Raw genomic sequence first — 25,095 nt, 5'->3', positions numbered from 1 at the left:
TGAGCTTGCTCCTACGAGAGAAAAAAAGTGACCCAGCTAATAGTTTGCCAATGTCTAGACATGTGACAGAGGCTGTCCCAGGCCAGTTCACCTTCAGCTAATTCACTGGCCAACAACAGTCCTGTTCCCTAGCTCATGGTGTCTTTGTAATACAAGTTAGGTATTTCAGACTAGAGATCAGTCATCATAAAAATAAAACTTCCTAAAGTTTCTTAAAATAGCGCATTATACTTTGAAAACTATTTACTTACCAATTCTAGAGGCGCATTTGCAGTGGTGTATTACTGTCATTAACTAACAGAGCCTTGAGTGGCGAAAGCATTTTTTAGAACACAGCCCTTTCTTTGTTCCTACTTGGCCACTGCTGCTTTCATGATCTATAGCACAGTTCAATCGATAGAGTTTGTGTTGTCCTCAAAGTCTAAAATACAGTCTGTCCAAAAAATATATATAATATATCGGGAAAAGAAAAACTTGTGTAAATATTTTAATGCTAAACTTATTGAGACAACATGAGATTAATACAAATTACCTTTGGCCCCTACAACTGTGAGAGGTGCTTCAAATGGTGGCCTTTAGCTTCCAGCAAACTCCCAGAGTGTGTATATAATTTTATGATGGACTCTATAATTACTATCCGGTCCAGAAAAAGTTTGTTGATCTCCTGATTTAAAGTGCAAATTGAACCCAGAGCCTTCACACTGAGCTACATCCCCCAATGGCAAACCTGTTGGAGTTTTCAGTGATAAAAATAGCCTGCTGCGCACACATGCCATAGGATCGCCACTACTGGCCCAGCGCTTTTTAATTTTAAAACAAGATCTCACTAATTCACCCCAGCTGGGCTCAAACTTATGATTTTTTTTTTTGCCCCAGTTTCCAGAGTACCGGGATTACTACACCCAGCTCCAGTGAACTTTGGCTTTATTGTGCATCAGAATAAATTGAAGGACCTATTAAAACACAGATTGCTGGGTCTGCCTTCAGGGTTTCTTATTGCTAAGTGTAGGCAGGCTTAAGAATTTACATTTTGAATTCTTCTAGTGGTCTTCAAATTATCCTGTGTAGACACCTATCTGTTCTGTGACCACTGTGAAGTGCTAATTGAGGCTCCCAAACCAAGTGCCAGGCACAGCTTAAGCCATGTGTTCAATACATGCCTCCATGTCCTAAGCATTGTGCCTAGCACTGAGTTCAAGTTCATAGCTTTTACTCTGAGTCAAAAGCCAGCTAATCTTTCCTTTCTGGTATTTGCAAGGAGAACCATAAAAGCTGGAAAAGAATGATAAGAACTGGTTTCAAATTCCTACTCCACTGTGTACTTTGGTAGGTGAGTTTACCTCCCTAGATCCCCAAGGATAACAAAGTGCTCTTACCTTCTTTCCATGTCTATTGTGAGAATTAAATAGAAATTTTATGCAATATATTCATCAATGTTAACATTCTATAAGCAAAAGTTACGTTATGTGTGACTGTTAGTAATAGATTATAGTGCTGTAATGTTACTATTGCAGTGTTGATGATCATGGCAATTGGAGTGGATGTTGCTGTCAGCAGAGAAAGTCTTTGCCCAGAAAGAATTTAACAAGCATTAATGAAATCAGTCTGATTAAAAAGAATGCCTTCCATTCATTAAGTAGCTTCAGATGTTATTCTGCAGTCAAAGGCATATATTATCTTCATTCTTGGCAGAAAATAAAGAGTACGCAGAGCAGGGAAGTGGCATGATATATTCAAATTGTCAGACCTAGAAGCTTGAAGCAAACCCTTCCTCTGTCCCGTGCCCAGATCACCTCCTCAATCTTCGGGTTCTTTTCCCAGCCTCCAGTGCCACTTGAGCTCCACCTGCTAAATTGCTTCTAAAGAACCCAAAGAACTGAGAACATCTGTCTACCTGAGAAAGTTCAAGAAATTTCTGCCAATGAAGTCAAAGTCACAAAAACTAAGAGCTGTTAATGACCCTCAGTTCAGCCACAGGCCGGTTGAAGTTGGTACAGATTGTACAAACCAAGAATTATTTCAGCCAGCTACCCTGCTCCCTGCCTGTACCCAAGCTAATAACTGCTGGCTGACTGAGCTTGTAAATGTCTTTTCTCAAGCCTCCCAGCTGTGTTTCTTGGGGAGGTGAGCCAGAGGTGGAGGCCTGCCTATCTGCTTCATGTTTGCTCTTTAGCTGCTATTTCAAGGTCAACTTACCTCACTAGCAGCCAAGCCCTAGGTGACTCATCAGGTTGGTGTGTGCTGCTGGTGTTCTGATTGGAACCATAGTGCCTGTGTGTGCCACAGGCACACACTTCCCTTGCCACACTCACAAAGCACAGCTTCACTAATCCCAGTCTTCACTAACCTTTCTGAGAGCTCTCAGCTGATGCCAAGCAATTTAAATCACAACAGCATGTGCTAAGAAGGTTCAGGGCCCAACAGGGCTATCAGGCTGCCTTGGGGAAATAGGTGTTGCCTACACCACAGGGAGGAAGAGGCTCCTAATTCAGCCTTGTTAAAAAGCTCTGAGCCTCCTGAAATCAGAATACTGATAGCCTCACCCTTTGGAGGCATAAATAAGATTACTGTGCAAAGTCACTGATTCAACTAGGCTTCTAGCTGACAGCATGTGTTTCTTCTTTTGGAAAGAAGGAGTCAAAGACCTCAGTTTGGTCCCAGCTCTGTTACCAGTTTACTCTGAATTCTCACATGAGTCACATAGCCTCTGAAGGTCTTGTTGCTTCCTCTTTAAAAATAAAGGAATTTGCATTATGATTGCTAAGGCTCTTTTTGGTGGCAAGGTTTTATGGTTCTCTTGAACTCTGAGGATGCCATTCCCAGCCCTTCCTCTACAGATATATACACATTCATAGAGAATGCAAACGATTTTTTAATATGAATCCAAGCAAAATGTAATAAAGAAGGTAAATTTGCTGCCCAAAATTTGCATAATGTATTCTCAAGCCAAGCAGAAATGGCATTTGGAATGTTTGCTGTTTTGAATTATCTGCACCACCGCACCTCTGCATTTGTGCAGATAATTGAGAACTGACTATATATGAGGAAGATACACAGTTGTCACATATGGATCAGATCACGGCAGCATTTCTCAGAGTCTGAGTTAATATGATTAACTCAGTTCATGGAGTCAGATCTCTATGCAGTTTTATATATGGAATGATTTCTTTTCAGATGTCCTTAACTATGCCCCTGATTGGCAAAAGAACAAGGAAGACTAGAAAATTCATGTTAATGTCAATTCTGAATCAGTAGACTCTTACATTCATGAGTTTGGACTTGTGATCAGAGTAACTGAAGGTCCAGTAAGGCAGTTTGTAATTTTATTGAGGCATGAGTTTGAATCAGCTGTGGTAGGTGACAAGTAGTATAAACAAGATCCATAGATGGTGGCACCTAACCAGTCACCAAGCACCCACACAGCATCCCAGCATTGCCCTCTTGAGCAGCAATGCAGGTGAATGCTGTGAAAAACTAATTTTGCTGTGATGCTTTAACAAACTTCAAAAGGCTACAAGCTTGTCTGTGAAGATATTCAAGGGAAACCTGATTTGGAATGCGACTCAGAAGAAAGCCTGGAGCCTGTACAAATGTTCCCATTCACTCAAATTCAGAAATGTGAACAGGTCGTTGTGGTGAAGGTCTCCAGGACTACCGAGGTAGAACCAAGAAGCTGTCTTAGGAGCTGGAAAGAGGTGGTTTTAGGACAAATACAACAAATTACTGCTGGACGAAGCAGGTAGCAAAGAAATGAAACATGTTGCGCCTGAAGGCGATATAAGCTGAAAATAGAAATAGGTTCAAAATTGCTTTGGATAAATTCATGACTTACACATCTACAGCAGAGGTTTCCTCTGTAATAGGAAAGCCTGGTATACTTGACACTTGACAGAGAATAGCAGTGCTTGCCTGCAAAGCATTCTGTGCCACTCCCAGAACTGTTGCTACCTTTTATTGAGTGCTGGGCACTTCCTGAGAACTTTTCACATGTAACTTATTTAGACCTTGCATTCGGTACTATTGTCCCCATTTCAGAAAAGAGGAAGCCTGGTGGGTTGACTGCTCTGCTCACAGGATCCTGTCCCCATGGCGGTGTCTGTCTATGTCACACAACCCTGCCCCCTGCCCTGCATTGCCGACTGATACAGGGACAGACTCCTGACCCAATCCAAGGTGGGTCAATTACATTCTCCCTCCCAGAAATGTAAAATGTGCAGTGAGGTTGCACAGAGGTGAGCTGTGCATTTTAAAGCAGAAATCCTGTTGAAGAACATATTTTCAGAAAATTGGTATGAATACATAATGGTGCAGTCACTATGGAAAACAGTTGCAAGATTCCTGAGAAGGGTACCATGTGACCCAGCAACTCCACTTCTATGAATACATCCAAAAGACTTGAAAACAAACATCGAAATACTTAGATACATGATTGGTCATAGTGATATTATTTAAAATTCTCAAAGGGTGCAAATAGCCCAAATGTCCATCAACAGATGAATGGGTAAACAATTGTGGTATCCACACAATGAAATATTATTCAGCCCTAAAAAGGAATAAAGTTTTGATGTATTCAGTGACATATACCTTGAAAACATTATGCCAAGTAGCACACAGAAGATAGATATTATATAATGCCAATTATATAAAATATCTAAAATATGTAAATTTGAAGAGATAGAAAGTAGACTAAAAAATGTCAGGGGCTGAGAGAAAGAGGTATGGGGAATTATCATCTATTGGCTATAGAATTTGTGGTTAGGGTAAATTTTGGAAAAATCAATGATTACACAATTTTGAATGTAATTCATGCCACTGAATTCTAATTTTTTAAATGACAAAATTTTATTTCTATATATTTTGATACAATAACAAAAATTTAAAAGTAAAAAGTCACATCCTTCTATTGCTGGCTCCCCACGGCTGCCTAGACTCTTCACTCTTACCTGAAATGATTCAGTATCATGACAATAAATTTTCTTTTGTCATTTAATTAGCCAGACTCATCAAAACTGAGATAGTAGGCAGAATGGAACAGAGCAGAGCACAGGAATGCAAAAATGCAGGAGCACGAGCCGCCTGTGTCTTTGCTGTGTGGATCTCATACGGGTTGTTTTCTCTTATTTACGTTCTAACATAGTGCCATAACCAGCGCATGCATGTTCACTTGTGCTAATTCATGATTTTATAACTATATCCACTGTGCACCTGTGCTACATAAGGGGGAGCACATCCTCAGATGTCCTTAGATTCCCTGAACTTTGAAGCAATCTGAGTGATCCCCATTACACACCTTGTTTGTAAATCTGTCTTCTCAGATTCATGGGTAGACTTTGTTGAATGAGTCACAAGTGAGTTTTTTTGTTTTGTTTCTTTTGTTTTGTTTTGAGACTGGGTTTTGCCATGAAGTTCAGGCTGGCCTTAAACTCTCTATGTAGCCCAGTCCTTGAACTGGTGATGATCCTCTTGCCTCAGCCTCCCCAGTGCTAGAATTATATGCATGTGCCACTATGCCTGGTTAGTGAAGTTTTGTTTTGTTTTAGTTTTAGTAAGAACACTTAACATGAGAATTACCCTCTTGACAAATTTTTAGATATAAAATATACTTTTCGCACAATAGTGTACAGCAGATCTCTAGAACTTACTCATCTTGCATAATTAAAACTTTATACCCATTGAACAACCTTCTCCTCAATGTTTGGCAATCACAACTCTGTTCTCTACATCTACCTCTACATCTGTCTGATAATTTAGATCCTCACATAAGTGTAATTATGGAGTATTTTTTCCTCTGTGGCATTTTCTCAGTTTTCATCCATGTGGTTGGATGTGATCTTCAGGTTTTTGTGGCTGAATAATATTCCCCCATGTGCGTAGGTCACATTTTCTTTATAAATTCACCCATGGATAATCATTTATGTGTTTCCATATCTTGGAAACAAGGACAAAAACAAAAGTAAAAGCAATAATACAGAATTTCAAAACAAAATAATTGGAGATTAACAATGATTAATATATTGTGTATTATTATCTTCAAAGTAATTGCTCAAATTACAAGACATAGGCATGAAAAAATGACCAGACAGTGAAAGCACAAACCATTCTTTTTCATGAACTAATAGGGATTAATAGTGTAATTATCTATCATCTGAATCTTTTTTGGAGGGTCACTGAGAATCGAACTCAATCTTGCGCTTGCCAGGGAGGCACTGTCCCACTCAGCCATGTCCCCGGCCCTCAACTGAATCTTTTAAATAAAAACTACAAACGTAAACAGTCATGTAGAGAAGTTGAGAATATGAGATACTGTTCGTCTCCTTGAAATCTAAGAGGTCCGGAGGAACTCTTCTTCTGGTAAAATTGGTCTTACCCACTCAGATAACCCTTCTTTATCCCCATTTCAAATGCTCTAAGCAATACTGAGGGACTCCTCCTACTGTAATAAAATATATATAGGATTCCTTTAATTGTTAGTTACATTTCAGGGTAACTATTAACATGTCAAAGTATCTAGAAGCAGTTAAGTACTCCAACATGTATTTCCCCTTTGTTTCTCTTTTCAGTGGCACTGAATACTTCAAAATTCAGAGCTAAGCTGAAGGTGGCTATTCCTTCTTTTGCATGTCTCAGTCTCCATCCCTTATATATTCTCTGTTTCTCCTGCCTCTTGACATTTATTGAAGGCCTTCTGAAATAACACTAAAATGTCCCTTACAGTTAAGTTACAGCCACTCTTGTTCCCTATTACTCGAGTTAATCCTCTGAGGGAATAGTTTTTAATTTCATTGCTGGAAATTGCAGTAGCCTCTGATTTCTCCAGGGGTTTATGTGTTAAGCAAAGGAAAAAAAATTGCCTTTCCCCCCTTCCATTTTAGTGAGTTTGAGGGCTGATATACATCATTGAAGTTAGCTATTAACATTAAGTTAGTTAATTATGGCAAGTGCAGAGTCGACATACTGTGATGATGGGAGAGAAAAGGAACAGCCCATCAGTCAGCAGAGTTTCTAAATGATTTTGTCACAATTTAGAGATATTGAAATTGATGGGTCTCAGCCCATCAACCAACCAAATATAGCATCCTAGAATGGGATCTAGAATTTTAAGCATGCTAAAAACTAAAGGCTCTGGGGTTGCTGTTGGTTGCCTCATGTCTCACTTGAACAAAGTATTGTTTTTTTCTTTTACCTGCCATACTCATCACTGTCACCAGAACAAACTTGTCTACAGTCATTTTTCAGCCTATAGCAACCTTTCTGAGTTGCTCCTGAAACCTGTTGGCCTTGTTCCTGAAACACATTACATTACCACCTAAATCATGTGTGGGCTTGATGGGGGATGCACACCAGGCCACGAGATGAACCAAGCTATTATCCAGTAAATCCTGGGAAACCAGAAAATCTAAGACCAGAGGACTCTTGCTGTCCATGCTGTGAACCAATTCACCCGTTCTCTTCTATGGGTGGAGCCAGGTAACTTGGAACAGATGGCAGAGTGTGCACCCCACAGAGATGAGATGCAGCTCTGAATTGTTAACAGGACTATCTGAAAGTATCTGCAAACAACTGGAAGACACTTTAGAAGAGGTTGATGGAGAACTCCACTCTCCCATAGGCCCTTGCACCAGCAGTCTTGCTCATCTCTCTCTTTCCTCATTGTTCATGCAGACAACTACATTAAAAAGTCCTTTAGTTGCACTAGGAATCCTGGGCTGAGCTCAAGGCTGCTGCAAAAGAGATTTACCAGTCCACCATGCATGCAGGTCAGCAGTAAAAGTGCTTCATAATGGTCATTTTCCAATCAGAAAAGATTTTTACGATCTCTTTACCAACCCACTAGAGCTCTCTCCTCCATCTTGAAGCTTGCCTTTGTCTTTATCCACATAACATTTTGTTTCCTTAATAACAGCTTCAGCAGCCTTGAGCAGTTAATTTTTCTAACCCGACCTCTTCTAGCAATATTTCTCTCTTAAAATTACTGTGTATCATTTTTTGCTAATAAAACTGAATATTAAAGAACACAGAGAGATTTCAGCCTCAACAAGATGACAGTATTTCATCCGAAGAGACAGAGGGTGTTAAAATGTTCCACAGTTTTGCACCAAGGAAATTTCTTTCCCCTCACACCTCTCTGAAGCCCAGAGCTGTGTCTAACAGGCTTTCAGTGCCACGTTTAGCACATATTTACACTGTCACAGCTCCTAGACAAGTATCTCATCTTGTCTCAAAACAAAGTCAGCTGGATTGGACTACCTTACCCATCTGAGCCTATTAAATCTTACTTATTCCCTAGCTGCTAGAGATTCAGGTAATGGTTATTTATGTAGGAATTTGGCAAATGTCAGACAAAGCCAGTGATACTTGTGTGGGTCCTGTTTGCAAAGGAAAGCAGCTAAAGCATCATGTATTTCCCAACCTGTTCTCCTAAGACTACCGTATCTGAGACTTTAGACATCAAGGCCATGCAATGTCTAATGAGGAAGAAAACAGAAAGACTGAATGTTGTACTGATTCCTGAATGCTTCAGGATATACAGCATCATCTATATCAAGAGTATAAACTGTTTGTTCTGTAAACACTATGTGCAAATATGTTCACAGATCGTTTTCCTCATTACTTTTTGCCCTACAGCAAAATGTTCCCATGCACCTATTGGCAGAAAGCCCAGAATCTGTCTCTTGAAGTCCACCCTAATACCTTAAATTGTCATCGCATCTGAAAGCCTAACGCCTGGGGAGAGCGTTGACAATAGAGATGATAGTCCTTTCAGAGAGCCAGTTTACTCTCATACCCATTGCCCAGGAGCCAAGTTGAGGGTGTACCCACAAACACTGTGTTAGAGCCAGGTTCCCTCTCAGGCTACTTCAATTTGTTCATTTTCTCTTCAGTGACCTGTTTTACGTCAAAACATATTGATTGTGCGCAATCTTGTCATGCTGTCCCAGTCACAGGTGGTCCTTTTCTTAAATTTTCAGGTCTTCTGCTCAAGCAAATCTTCTTTGATGAGACAAGAACAGTCTCTCCAGGAGAGATGTCACTTGGAACAACACTGTCGATGGCCACCGTGTAGTTCTACCTCCCTAGGCACACCAATCTCAGCATCACTCACATGTGCTCCTTTCTTTGTTCGGGAAGCAAATGTGAGGCTGAAATATTCCCTAACACATCCTAGATGCCTCAAACCTACACACTTATGAATTAAAACAAAGAATGCCCATTTTAAAAAATAGTCCTGAGTACCACAGACGTGAGTCTCGTGTGCCAAATCTCCTCAAGATGTTTGTGATTTCTTCTGGAAGGTCTCTTGCAGCTGCCAGCAGCTAGGAGATCACTCACATGTTTCCATGGTCAGGTGGTCATTCAATAGCAATAGTAAGACCTGGGTATCTACCTAATTCCCAGCCAGCAGGCCAAATGGACTTTCAGGCAGTGGCAGCCAGCCATACAGAGCCATTCAGCCTTTGAATTTATAGCCATTGCTGCTATGGGATCTCTGAGTCCTGGAAATGCTGGGGGAGAAGTTATAATCAAGAGTTTTGTTCCAAACCAGTACTTTTTCTGGCAGCCTAGATGCTCAGGCCACCAGTCCCAACTTAGTCCCCTTTTGGATTTGTTTCTCCTCGGGAATTCTGATGTCCTGTTCTTCAATCAATCCTTAAGCTAGAAGACTGATCTATCTAGTAAACTAGGGATGGTGTATCACAAATATGTCTTCCACTCTCAGAAAAAAAGATGTAATATAGCTTTCTCAGGTGGCTGTTCTTATTTCTGATGGCAAACACATGAAAGATGGAAATGGAGAATTACCGGGCTGGGGATTTAGCTCACGGCATAAGCGCCTGCCTTGCAAGCAGGCAGTCGTGAGTTTGATTCCCGGTACCAATAAAAAAGGAAAAAAGACAAAAAAAAAAAAAAAAAACCAAAACAAAAAAAAAAAAGGAAATGGAGAATTACCTTTGTGTCTGGAAACAGACAAGTCCCATATCACACATAATACTCTTCCTAGCCACAGTTACTCTTCAAATCTTGATGAACCAAAACTAAAACTGTTTTCTACACTCATGCATGACGACTATTTCTTTAACATTGTCCTCTATTAATTTTCTATTGCTGCTGCAACACACTGGTCCAACTTTTGTGGCTTAGACCAATACCAAGAATTTATAAGTATTTAGAACTTAGTATCTTACAGATCTGCAGGTGAGATGTTCCAAATCAGCATCCCCAATGTTCCAGTCACAGTGTCTTTGGGCCATTTTCTTCTGGAAACTGTGAGGAGAGTTGTCTTCTGATCTTTTCCAGAATCTAGTCTGCCCCACTCTTGGCCCGTGATGCTTTCCTCACATCACTGCACCCTCTGGTCCCTGTCCTCACATCTCCTACTTCTCACTCTTTTATGAGGAGGCTCACTGCCTGCCTCTTATAAGGACACTTGTGATTACATCAGGCCCTGCCAAATAAAACAGGATGATCTTCCTATTTCAAATTCCTAATTTAACCACATTTTCAAAAACCTTCTGCCATATTAGGTGAGGTATAAGGAAACATATTCACACATAAGTTAATATATTCAAAGTTCCAGAGGAAAGGACATGGACTTCTCATAGGAGTACTATTCAGTCTACTATATTCATTATATTTTTTAAAAATGATTTTAAGCAGGCATGATGGCACATACCTATAATCCTAGCACTTGGGAATCTAAGGCAGGAGAATCACTGAGAATTCAAAGCCAGTCTGGGCTACATAGAGAGACTCTACTAAAAAATTGTTTTAATTAAATTATCTTATTTAGCATATAAAACAAACTGGAGAAGAAATTACTGTTATTTCTGTCTTACAAAAGAGAAGACTATATAGGATAAGGCTGTGCACTCTCATAAGATAACCAACAGTCACATATAACTTGTAAGTACTTGAATTGTATGTAGAAAGTTCAAACTGAAATATGCAATACGTGTAAAATTTACAATGGATTTTGATGATGTCTTACATAAAGAAGAATGTAAAGTATCTCATTAATAATTTTTAAAATATTAACTGAAATGATAATAGTTTGGAATAGTAAGTACAATGTGACTACTAGCTGAGCATGTTAGTACATACTTATGATCTTAACACCCAGGAAGCTTGAAGCAGGAGAATCTCAAATTCAAAGCCAACCCAGGCTACAAAGTGAAATTCCACCTCAAAACAAGTAAATAAATAGTAACTACTACAAAATTAAAACTGTACATGTACCCTGAATTATATTTCTATTGAGCAGCACTGGCTAAGGTCACAGCTTGTCTTCTCACCCCTCTTCTAGTGTTCTATGTTCAAGGAATAGTAGAAAAACTAGGTTTTAGAGTCTAAGAGCCCTGAACTCTCTCACTTAATAATTTCTCTGAGATTAGTCTTTTAAATCTGAAAAGGAAGGTAAGACTCGTCTGATAGAATTATTTTAAATATCAAGTTGACAACTTATGTAGACAACCCAGCGGAGAAACTGAAATTGTTGACAATTTTCATGTCTTGTTTACTTTCTATAAAACAATCATCACATAATATATGCAAATAATAATGTTAAAGGCTACCAATTACAAGAAAATGTTACACTTATGAAAAATATTTTCACTTATATTGAATCAGGAAAACTTACTATGTTTACAACAAATTTTACAATTATAATTTCAAGTACTCACTGTATGATAGCTCTCCATAATATCTGTATCTCAAGTTTGCACCATGAATGCAAAAGGAACAGGTCCTATAAATACCTAGAAGACAGCCAGACTCTTCTGGGACCAATTGTGCTAAGGACAGCACTTATCTTAATTTGTCGGGAGTTCATTTTGAGTGAAATGTGGTAAAATCTTTGACCTGTGTTTCTCCATTTGTAACTTAAGTGTAACTTTTTGCATACTACTCTGCTTAGAAAATGTCAATGTTTCCTTTGCTCCTATGTTTGGCAAAGTGTATTTATTAGAAAATAACAAGAATTCCCTGGTGAAATAACTCCAGAAAAGTCTGGATTAAACAGAAAATGCCATTTTGCCTACTGGAGTGTGTATTGTGTCTCACCAGAAATTGGGATGTAGTGTGCAGATTCCCAACGTTATTTGGCTTCCTAAAATGCCTTTTCTTCTAGCTGAACATGGAATCATTCAGGAAATTGTATGGAATTCAGCTCCAGGGGGACACTCTGACAGGAATGTGATCTATTTAAATGGAATTTCTCTGTGTCCTCTCCCTCCTCTGTTCTCCCCCCCACCCTTTTTTTTTTTTTTTTTTTTTTTTTTTTTTTTGTCTTTTTCCTTTTTATCGGTACCAGGGATCGAACTCACGATTGCCTGCTTGCAAGGCAGGCGCTTATGCCGCTGAGCTAAATCCCCAGCCCCCTCTCTTCTCCTCTTCTCCTCTTCTCATCTCTTTTCTTCTCCTCTTCCTCAGCTCTCAAGTCATAATCTACATATTTTGTAGTTGTTTGTTGTGTAGACCTCAAGTCCTAGAAGTTCTAGTATACTCTTCTGTCAACATTGGTTGGATTGTTCTTCAAATCTGGAAACTCAATGACCTGCTCTCAAGACTATGAGTACATTTTTTTTTTTTTTTTTTTTTTTTGTCTTTCTCCTTTTTATCGGTACCAGGGATTGAACTCACGACTGCCTGCTTGCAAGGCAGGTGCTTATGCCGCTGAGCTAAATCCCCAGCCCCTATGAGTACATTTTTTGGGAATCTTCTTTCTGCCCATTTATTGATTTACAACATGATCAAATTCCCAGAGGAGAAATAACTGGATGCAGAGCAAAGGAATTGCTTGTTCTTAAAGACTAATTCATATGAAGTTACTTGCGTGACCTTTGAATCTAAAGGTAGCTTTTATTTTTGATGATATGGAAGACCGTAATGCAACTTCCTCTTGCTGTAACAACCATGCTGACATCAGTCATTTGCATCTCATATCTCATCTCCTGTCACAATTCGTCCTTGCTGAAATAATAATGCAAATCCGATCCTATTCTAACTTCATCAGCACTCTCCAGGGAGTCCTGGGGAGCAGCAAATAAGAGATCCTGTACCCCATCAGTAGCAACTTCACATTTCTTTTCTTTTTCCTGGAAATCATGACAAGTATATTGGTGCAACTTTTGGATGAGCTAGGTGTGTTCTGTGTTCCCATGGCAAACAGAAAGATAACATAATTTTCTTTGATGATCTCATCGCCTTACTCTCCATAGTACTCATTCTAGAAAGCAAACAATCCCATTGATTACTGCCACAAAGAAAAGCCTAAGATGAATTGTGCCAAATTTAAAATAGTCCCACTAAATGACTTTCTTCTTTCATTTAATGATCAGAAGATAGTACAATTATCCTGAGAAAAATTCTTGCCTCGTAAGAAAACTACAGCACTGTTTGCATATGGACTGGAAACCCAACCAAGTTACAAATGGAGAAAGACCCTCCATTTAGGCAAGAATATAAGTCAGGTTCTACTAATTCATGGTAATACTTTACTTAGGCATCTGACAAGACACTACAGTGTATAAATCTATCAGTAATGTGGCAGATTTGTCTCTCAACTTACCTGCTATTCAGTGTCTGTTAATTACCTGCCAGAGACAATTACCAATAGAGAAGAATTTTCAGAGAAACATGGTTAACATTTCTCTAGTCTAAATTCACCTCTAGCCTAAATTCTATTCCTATACTGAGTCAAAACCCTACCAAATTATACACTTGTGATAGACTTTTTAAAGATACCTATAAGAAATTCTTAGAAAATGTGTGACAATAATTTCCCTTTGATATTTGTGCTTGAGAAATTTCACACACAAGTGTTTCTACATCTCAAAACTAAAGATAAACCCACTATATTATTTGAATATCTTTATAACAGACAAATTCATTTTTGGAATTTAATAATAGGAAGAATATTCTTTAAATTGGTGTAATTAATTTTGCAGTTTAGGAAGGCTACCTCAGGAATGATAGCTCTTTTTTTTTTTTTTAATCTTGCCTTCCAGGATGCTCAGAGCTACATCTCAGGATCAACTTTAGTGATTTCTTTAGTCCTAAATATTGACGATACAGCCGTAATCTACCTAATAGTTTGCTCTTACTTTCTTGCTGTTTTTTAGTTGTTCTCTAGTATTTTATTTTGTTTATAAGTCATTTAAAATACTTTGGGAAATAGATAAAATCAAAATAATAAGAAGATAAATCACACACAATTTTATATTACCATTCATAGAATTTATGTAGAGATAAAGTTCCTATGAACTGCCATAGGAAAAAAGAAGGCAAACATAGAAATAGAGTAAAAGCAACTTTTCATCTAAGAGAAAAGCAGGAAGCAATGATCAGCTGTACGTAGCTCACTTACTTTTTAGGATGGATTGGGATTTGCACTAAGCAGATCTCCTAGCCTTGCTTGAAACAAATTGTTAGTAACCTTGTAGCAGAGAGCGATATCATCTTAGTGACTGGTTTTAATTCAAGAAGAAAAAAATTAAGGCTAACTCTGTGCCCAAATTTTTAAACGTGCTATGCATGTTTCTCATTTGGTTGTTTGGAGGGATGTTTTTCTTTTCCATTTCCTCACTTCCCTTCACATTTCCTTCTTAAGCTTGTCATTTCGAACACCCTAGAGACTGTGACCAGAAGGATGCTAGGCAGAGACGCCCTCTCTTAGCCCATCAGTCCTCCACACACACGCCTTCTGTGCTCAAATCCCTTTCTCTGCCTTGCAGTTTCCAGGCTGGAGTAAATTGGCTGAAGGCAAGTACCTCTAATGTCCCTTAGATGACTTCAGCTGCCGGGCTGGGCTGTTGCCAGTCAATAAACTGGATATCAGGCTCAGCTGTTTCAGCTGGAGAGACTTGATCCTTGTTAAATAAAATCTGTTGGGGTGAATGGTACAAGGCTCTTGGGTACCGTGGCAGGGAAGGGTCACACTAGTAAAGAAAAACCAGGTCACCGTCAGGAGGGAATTCTGGCAGCTCTAGACTTCACTAAGGGCAGAAAAGGACCTCACAACACAAGTTTAGGTGAAAAATATTGCAATAGAGTTTAAAATATTTTTAAACTAACAAGTTACTGGTTTTGTAGTACAGTCACAATATAGAACTGAAATGATACCCACAGCAATCAAATTCAGGTTATATTAAGTGACAGTCTGCGAAATGCCTTGAAATTGGATGCAATATTGTGTGGGTTTGTGCAAATGTTCATTCTCCTGGAAAAAAAAGATTCATATTTTCATCAAATTTCCCAAGAGGTCAACAATCAAAAAAAGGTCTAGAACTTCTCAGTGATCTAATCCAATGCCCTCGTTTCCTTAAGACCATCCAATCATAACTAACTCAAGTTACTGTGCTAACTCCGAAGTGCCAGGTAAAAGATTAGGGCAGATCAATCACAAGAAATGTACTTTTCTGAGAAGATTTTCTTTGAAAATCTTGTAGCTCACAGGGCAAAACAAACAAACAAATGAACAAAAAACTTCTAAAAGGACAAGATAGCCTCTACCAGCTAGAACTTTACACAAGCTTTTGGTCAAGATATTTTAGGTGTGATTTTTTTGTTGATTGCTGTATATTTAAGAGTATAATCTCCACAGATGCTGCAGGATTTACAACAGAGAAAACTGTAAGCAGGACATTCCAGTATTAACAGAATAAATTAACAGAATAAACTAAGAACAGAATAAAGATAGGTGCATTTGTTTTAAATCCTCTACTTATCAAGAATACAAGGAGGAGTCCATACCAGGTGTTACGATTAGGGTCTAGCTGTCCTCCCACAGCTTTATGCAGGCATAGGTGGGGATTTTTCAGAGGTGGCTGATCTACAGTGTATGATGCTGGAATTGATTCATGGTGTAATGCTAGGCTTAAGGGCACTAGGATGAAGGATGTGAATGAAGGTCCCTAACTTGCTTAATTTTGCTATCTTCTGCCTGCCACAAACTTTCTCCTCTATGATGCTCCTCTGTCTCCTACCTTAGAGCCAGCTGATTGTGGATTGCAATCTCTACAAAGTGAGAGCTAGGTATATTTTTTTGCTTTTAACTTCAGATGTTGGATATTTTGCCTCAGCAATGATAGCAAAGTAACTAAGACACCAGTTAGTTAATTCCTTGATTTCCATACATCAGTAAATATTGCTGACGCTTGCAGCTATCAAGTTCCAAAGCCAAATTGCTACATCTGGGCAAAATCTGGAATTTCTTCATTTCTTCTTTGTGCTTCTCTTTATTTGTTTGGGTTGTTTGTTTGTTTGTTTTCTTTTGTTTTCGTCTTTTTGGGACAGAGTTTCACTATACAGTTCAGGCTGGCCTTGAAGTTATTTGTAGCCTGGCCTGGCCTCAAACTCACAGAAATCCTCCTGCCTCAACTTCTCGAGTGCTGGGATTACAAGCATGTGCCACCAAGGCCAGCTTCCCCATTTCTGAAAGCTTTCATTCATTCAAAATTCCTGTCCCCTGACAACTTTCATTTGCTCATTGTTCCCTCTACATTTATTAGCTGACCACTTCGACGCCTACCTCCCTGATACATCGATTTTCCCCACATGCCACAGCTCATAACCCCGTATTCATTGCTTTCTCTTTCCTCAACCCTCCCATTCCATTTTCTGTCCAGTCCAGCCAACAGGCCAATAGCATTCCATAATGTTTGCTACTAGGCTCAGACCTTGGATGACCTCCAATGTCTGCCAAGTTTTCGGGAGCACCCAGCAGAGCACCTATCCCCCTTCCTCCACTCCACGGCAGCTGGGGTCTCCAACTCCTCAGCCCCACTTTGGAGCCCCATATTGAGCAGATCCCTTGTCTCTAACAGAAGCTCAGCAGATAGGACATTTATTAACTTCTTGGATCTTAACTGGAGATTTTTCATCCCTTCTGATGCAGAGGAAGAGATATTTCTCCTTTTTAAGGCTAATACTTTCTCCTTTCCAGCATTATCCATCTCTCTTGTTATCCTTCTTAGCTATTTCTCCTGTCTTGAAAAAAAAATTCTACCCTACACAGGTCAGTAATCATCTTCAACAAATACCAGCTTGTCATCCCCAAAGTGAGGTAACCCACTATCCTGTGACTCCTAATTTATACAACTGGAAATAAAGTCACTTTTGTGATATTCTTTTTTTTTTTTTTTTTTTTTTGTCTTTTTCCTTTTTATCGGTACAGGAATTGAACTCACGACTGCTGAGCTAAATCCCCAGCCCCTTTTGTAATATTCTTATAAGACAATTTATAACCTGGAACGTATGTCAATAAAATGGTCATATACACTCAGGATGTAGAATGTTTCACTAGACAACTAATTTAGACTCTTCTAAAGAAAAACAGAAGGAAGCCCTGGTGGAAACAAAAGAGTCAGACTTGTTTAATGCAACATCTGGGTCTTGACTAAATCCTGGGCCAAAGAAAAAATAATGCCAGAAGACAAATGCAGGACAATTGGGAAGACACAATCATAAATTGTATGTTTAATGAAGCTATCGAGTTAGTGTTGATTGCTTATATATGAAACAGAATATTCTTCATCTTGGGAAATATGTGATGAAGTGTCTTGTCTAAAATGCTAACTGGACTACTTTGAATATTTTGGTGTTGGGAGCCGCGGCCGACACTGGTCGCCTTACTTGGCGGACGTAGGGCCTGTGGGTGGGAGCGGAGCCTGAGCTAGATTGCCCCTCCCATCGAGTGAGTCAAGTTGGCGCCTGCTTCCTGCCCCCTGATTGCGCTGGCGACTTAAACAACCCGCTCTGTAAGATAGTCTGCCTAGCAACAACTGATGTTAGCCAATCAGCCCGCATCGCGCGCTTTGAACTGATTGGCCACTGTTACCCTATAAAAGTAAATGCCTCTCCCGCCACGAGAGGAAGCACAGAGAGAGATAGAGAAAGTCCACCGGCGAGAAAGGGCTGGTGGCAGAGAGGAGGCCTCGCGGGGCCCACGCGGAGACAAATAAAGGCAAGGTTGCACACCGCCAGACTTTGTCGTGTGTCTTTCCTGCCGGCCGGGAGCGACCCTGACATTTTGGGAAAAATATCTATGTAGGCTGGGTGTGGTGGCACATGCCTATAATCCCAGCACTTAGGAGGCTGAGGCAAGAGGATCTCTGGGAGTTCAAGCTAGTCTGAATTACAGAGAAAGATCTTGTTTCAAATTGGGTGAATCAGGATAAGAACTACATTGAGGTTTATCATTACAATTTTTCTATAGATTTGAATACCTTTTTCTTTAATTTAACTTTTATTTTTATCAGTACTTGTTTACAATGCATGATGATAATATTTACTGTGGTTATGTTAATGTTAATAATGTTAATAAAATGTTAATAATAGCATTTGTTGTCCAACTGTACATGTATGCAACATCTTTTTTTGTTCCCAGCCTCAGATTTATTTATTGTCTTTACCAAGTTAAGTATCATAAAGAACAGATTAAGAGCCAGACTAACAGGTAAAAAAAATCATATAAAAGAATAATATTAAGTCAGGAAATGCTTTTAGCTACTGTCGGGCACAGGCACTCAACACACCCCGCCCGGGACAATAAGACCACGTCAGCTTCCACAATGTGCTACGTCCCTTTCCAAATTAGCCACCCCGTGCGCACCTCGTGCTCAATCCGTATTCGCCCCGTGCTGACTCTGTGGCAACCCCTGATTGGCCACAGCTGGGTATATTGGCCAGAGCCCGCGTCTCATTCCAACCCTGCCTCCTCGTGGCAGCCTGTGATTGGTCACGGCCGAATATATAAGCCAGAGCCCACGTCAATAAAGCGGCCGTTACCTGTTACCCACAAGAGTGTCCTCTGTCTCATTGGGGGGCTGCGCCGGTCAACTGGTGGCCCGTACAGGGACGCTGAGACCCTCTCTCCGACAGAACAGAGACGTTAACAGGTAAAACCGTCAAGCGCCGATAGCGGGGGCTACTCGGCGGGCGGGGGCTGACAGGTTAAACTGCTCAATGTTGGTAGTGGGGGCTACGCAACAGGCAGCGGGGGCTGCCGGGCCGGATAGCGGGGGCTATCAGGCAACCTTGGGCGGACACGTCGCAAGGGTCGAGGAACTCGTAAAGAGAGTTCCTGGTGCCGTAAAGAGGCAGGCTACGGGGGCGCCGTAAAGGGGCATGGGGATTAAGTTGTCCCCAAAAAAGGGAAACAAAAGAAACAAAAAAAAAAGAAAAAGAAGAAACTCTTGAAATTCCCCTTAACATGGGTAACACTGCTACTCACCCACTGTTAGTCTCTTTAAGCGACTTACTGAGAGAAAAGGGATTAAAAATGAAACAAAAACAAATTCAAAACTTCCTCGATCAGGTCAACAAGGTAGCACCTTGGTTTGGTCGCACGGGGTCCGTTACCATCCCCAGCTGGGATAAATTAGGGAGAGATCTTGACTTTGCAGCAGAAAATGGCCTCCTGGAGCCAGGAGTCAGACCCCTTTGGGCAGTAGTGAGGAGCTGCCTCGTAGACGCCTCTTGTCGTGACCATATAAGGGCTGGCGCCATGGCGCTTGGTCACCATCAGGCAGAATCCTCCCACGAGCAATCTCGCGAGCCCAGTGTCCCAGGCGAGGCGACCGCACCCAACCCAGAAATAGAGGACTCGTCAGATAATGAGGGGGAGGAAGAAGAAGTACACAAAATGGCGGATGCAGACACCACCGAAAGAGGGGAAGTCACACACACGCAGTCGAGAGGGCCCTACTCTGAGGCCATAAATGAGCTGCAACGCATGATTTCTCAGAGTAAATGGGTCAATGAAAGTGAGTACGGGATCCCAGGGCCGCCCCATATAAGACCTATGGCTCTACCTCCCAACCCGCCAGATTGTCCACGCACTTAGTCCCCATTTCCCCATCCTTTTTCGCCTCTCGGTGTGGACACAATCTTCCCTGCATCCCAGACGCTAATTCCACTGCAAGTCGCTGGTATAACGCCTCCTTTTCCCTCAATAGCACTCTTTGCTTCAGTTCCTCTACATTATCAGGATGCATTCCCCTAAAAACTATCAACCTCTCCTCTTGGATTGACCCCTTGCAGGGGGCCCAAGTCAAGCCCGCCGCGATTAAGGGCGCGCTAGCTCGGAGGCCCCGGGGATCCTTCTGCATCCTATCTGGGCAAGGGTCCTCCAGTTTACCGCCTGTGACCCCCTGGATGGATACTCCCAGGAGATATCATGGGGATTCTCCCTGGCCACCACAAACACCACAAATATGACTTCTCTAAACTGCTCCACCACAACCTGTTATGTGTCACAATGTTGGAATAACAGTACGCTTTCAGCTGTCATCATGCAGGTACCCCAGTTCGTACCGATTCCAGTTATGGCAGACCCAGACGAGTTTCCTATGATCCAGCTCGTGCGCAATGGGGGAGATTTTGGAATCACGGCCGCAATAGTGAGCTACACTTGCCGCATTTGGCAATCTACTTCTGCTCTGTCGGATTCGCAGACAAAGGAATAGGGACAAAGTAATTATCAAACAAGCATTGCTGGCCATGGAATCTGGTCAAAGCCTGGCAGCATGGCTCGCCATACTATGACGCAGGTATGGAGCAAAGCATCGCAGGGGGTGTCGTCCTTGGCCAGGAGACACCCCGGTCTCCAAGTCAATGAGCATGCAGGTTGGGCTCATAAAACAATACTCCCGCCCCCTCCAAAAGACCACCAACGAGTAGTGAGGCACTGTCATGACTGCAGTGTGACACCTCACGAGGGGCACCGACCCCTGGAGACCCTGCGTCAGTTATAAAGAAAGGGGGAGATGTCGGGCGCAGGCGCTCAACACACCCCACCCGGGACAATAAGACCACGTCAGCTTCCACAATGTGCTACGTCCCTTTCCAAATTAGCCACCCTGTGCACACCTCGTGCTCAATCCGTATTCGCCCCGTGCTGACTCTGTGGCAACCCCTGATTGACCACAGCTGGGTATATTGGCCAGAGCCCGCGTCTCATTCCAACCCTGCCTCCTCGTGGCAGCCTGTGATTGGTCACGGCCGAATATATAAGCCAGAGCCCGCGTCAATAAAGCGGCAGTTACCTGTTACCCACAAGAGCATCCTCTGTCTCATTGGGGGGCTGCGCCGGTCAAGCTACACCAGCCATGACAGATTACAGTAACTTTTCTCTCTTTTTTTCCTATTGTCTATCTTTTATTTTGCTCTTTATTTATATGCTGAGTATCTCATTTAAGAGAAACCATATGCTATTTAAACTTGTGTTTCTATTTTGCTTCAATTAACATTATGGTCTCAAAGTGCATTCATTTTCCTACAAATGACTGAAACTTCTTATTATTTATGGCACGGTACTACTCCATTATGTATAAATATATTTACTTTATGCATTCATAAACATACAGCCTGCCCCCAAAATTTCACTGTTTTGAATTGTGCTGCTTGAGGCTGGGGATTTAGCTCAGCGGCATAAGTACCTGCCTTGGAAGCAGGCGGTCATGAGTTCAATCCCCAGTACCGATAAAAAGGGAAAAGACAAAAAAAAAAAAAAGATCTGAATTGTGCTGCTATAAACATATGTGTGCATGTATCATTGTAATATTGTATCTTTAACTTGTTCCAAAAGACACTTAGAAGGTGAACAACTAGGACAAATACAATTTCTATTTTTAGTTTTTTGAGGAGTCTCCCTACTGATTTCCATAGTAGCTGTGTTAATTTACAGTCCCACCAACAATGAAGAAGGGTTCCATTTTTCATTTTATTATTTGACTTCTTAATTTTATTGTTTGATTTCAGCCATTCTTTCTGGTATGAGGTATAATCTCAGTATTGTTTTACTTTGCATTTTTCGATTGGCCAGCAATGTTAAACATTTTTCACTTATTGGACATGTGTACTTCTGAGAAATGTCTATTCATTCAGGTGCTCATGTTTTTGACTGAGTCAACTTGGAGAAGTCTAATGTTTTGGGTTTTTAGTATATTGTACTATTAGTATTTTATCTGAGTAGCTGACAATTTTTTTCCCATTCTGTACATTGTCATTTCAGTCTGTCTGTGGTTTCCTTTGCTGCATAGAAGCATTTTATTTCATGCCATCCCATTTGTTGATTCTTGGTATTATTTCTTGTGCAACAAAGGTTCTGCTCAGATAGTCATTGCCTATACCTATGTCTTTAAGAGTTTCACCCATTTTATCTAGCAGCAGAGGGAATGTTTCTGTTTTAATATTTAGATCATTTCTTGTTCGCTTTCTACTTTAATATAGACTGGTTTCTTCCCACTACACCACTGAAATTGCCCTCTCTGAGGTCAACTATAACACCCTTGCTGCTAAACCCAAAGCATAAATACCTTTGATCTATCTTATGCTTTATTAAATCACTCTTCAACTATGTCCAATTTAATCTAAATGTAGCCCATGAATCTTAAATTTCAGTTATGTTTTAGTTTCCAGAAGTCCTGTTTTCATTTCTCGAAGTGCAAATCTGTTCTGCTGCTTTTTATAATTTACTACCCTCTGCAGACATTCTTTAATGGATAAATTTATCCATTAGATGTTTTAATAGTTTTAGTAAGATATAATTGATGCACAAGAAACACTGCCTGTTTGAAATATATAATTTGAAAAGCATTTTACATTATGTCTACACCCATGAAGCCATCCCTACCATTAAGGCAATGAATTTACTCTTCATGCCAGAAGTTTCTTTGTATTTTCTCCCAACCTCTTGTGCCACCTCCACTCATTCCCAGGCAACAACTCATCTGCTTTCTGTCACTCTAGATTAGTTTGGATTTTCTATTACTTTCCATAATAAAATTGTATAGCAGATACTCTTCTATGTCTTCTTTTACTTCACATAATAATTTGGAGAACTGTTATCACATTTATCAACAGTAGATTGCTTTTTTGTTGCTGCATCGCATCCCATTATATCACCATCCACAATTTCTTAATCATTCACCTGCTGATGAACATGTGGATTGTTTTCAGCTTGAGAGTATTACAAATATGTGATGGACATTCATTCGCTAGTCATATGCAAGACACACATTTTTTAAGATAGGATCTCGCTATGTAGTTCAGGCTGGCTTTTTACTCACTAGGTAACCCAGGCCAACCTCATACTTGCTGTGCTCCTCCTGTTGTACTCAGGGTTTGCAAAGAGAACAAGACAATTAAATGACCTATAATTTATAGTATTTCTAATGGTCACCCAAGGAATCAAATACAAAGAAAGTGCAGGAAATCTGTCCACACACTAAAGACCTAGAGAACTTAGCTGAGGGCCTGCATCCTGTGGCAATATCCTACATGAGTTCAGCTGAAGACCTGGAACCTGTGACAATGCCTCCCATGAGTCTAACTGGGAGCCTAGAGCCCATGACAAGGTCTCATGCAAGTCTCTTTCAAGCATATGCAAGCCAGAAGGTCTGTGCCAGCGGGATAATGGATCTGTGCTAGTAGGTTGAGGGTTCTGCACTGGACCAGGAAGCCATACTCAAAGTAAGGACCAGGGCTCCACCAAAAACTAGCACAGCAGTCCTCGGCGACAATGACGTCCCAAGTTCCTCTGATGACAAGAACAGCAGACTACATATCAGGAAGTCAGTGTAATGATCTCCTGGAGAGTGAACTGCACACTATCTTCCCCTCAGGAGCCAGGAAGCTATGCTCAAGTAAGGAAAACAGCTCTCCCAACGTGAACCACAGCCACTGTCAGTGTCAGCAAGGTCCCAAGTTCATACTGGGAAAGAACTCAGCAGGCTCCTCTGGAGAACTCACGGCAACAGGAAAACCAAAAGCACCAAATAACAGCAACACTTAGGAGAACTCACACCATGCTACTCCTCTCCACTTCTCCTTTTTATGCTGGCAATAGTCCTGAGGTAAACCCTCTACACTCAGCACCATGCTGATTCAGTTCAGGTGTTGTTTAAATTGACTTTCAGTTTTCAATCCACCACACCTCCCGTGTCAGCCTCCTGAATGCCTGAACTGCAGGCACACACCACCGTGCCTGGCTTAGACACACTTTTATTTTATATCTTACATTCCACAGGAGGCATATGAGTCAGAATTCCAGTCATTCTACATCTTTTCCAATCACTGGCATGATCAGTGTTTTAATTTCAACTATTAGAGAAGGGCATTAGACATTAGCTAAGTGTGTGTTATAGTTTTAACTTGCACTAGATTAATGACTGCTGATTGGTATTTTTCCATGTAATTATTTCATAGCTATGTATCTTTTTTGGTATAACAATTTCTCAAACATTTTGACCATTTTTCAATGTAATTGGTTTCTTAATGAGTTTTGAGAATTATTCATATATTTTGGATTTAAATTCTTTATCAAATATGCAATATTCAAACATTTTCTCCCAATATGTGGCTTATCTTTTCAAACTTTTAATAGTCCCTTATAGGCAGACCTCTTGCAAGTGAGAAGTGGTCCAAAAGAACAAGGGCAAGGGATGAGGAGGAAGGGAAGGGGAAAGGAGAGGAATAAAGATGTGCCATATACAGGAGTCTAATAAGTCCAATTAATGTAAACACTATATGCCATAACATGAGCTAAGACAAATGATATCGGGGCTGGGGATTTAGCTCAACGGCATAAGCACCTGCCTTGCAAGCAGGTGGTCGTGAGTTTGATCCCGGTACTGATAAAAAAAAAAAAGACAAATGATATCAACAAGGATGAAAAAGGGCCTGAGTGTGGTGCTGCACATCTATAATCCCAGCACTTGGGAGACTGAGGCAGGAGGATTGCTGCAAGTTCAAGACCAGCCTGGGACCAACCTGAACTACATACTGAGACCCTTTTTCAGAAACAAACCCTTCCTCCACCAAAAAAAGAAGAAGAAGGATAAAAAAGGAGATAGGAGAACCAGAGGAAAAGGGGAAATGGCAAGCAAGAGAAAGGGGACTAAAAAAAAAAAAAGAAATGAGCTGTAATATGTACATGTTACCACTCCCCAACAAGATGATTGTAACCTGCATGAAGTGCAAACATGTACTAATAAAATTAAGTTATTTTTAAAAGTCCCTTTTAATGTTCTTAATTTTGATGCAACTCAATGTAATCAATTTTTCTTTCATTTGTAAACTGTGTGTTTGGTACTATGT

Source organism: Cavia porcellus, unplaced genomic scaffold, assembly GCF_034190915.1.
Source record: "Cavia porcellus strain 051 isolate PalLab524CR breed Dunkin Hartley unplaced genomic scaffold, mCavPor4.1 scaffold_2, whole genome shotgun sequence".
NCBI lineage: Eukaryota > Metazoa > Chordata > Mammalia > Rodentia > Caviidae > Cavia > Cavia porcellus.
Note: the sequence above shows the minus strand (reverse complement) of the source record.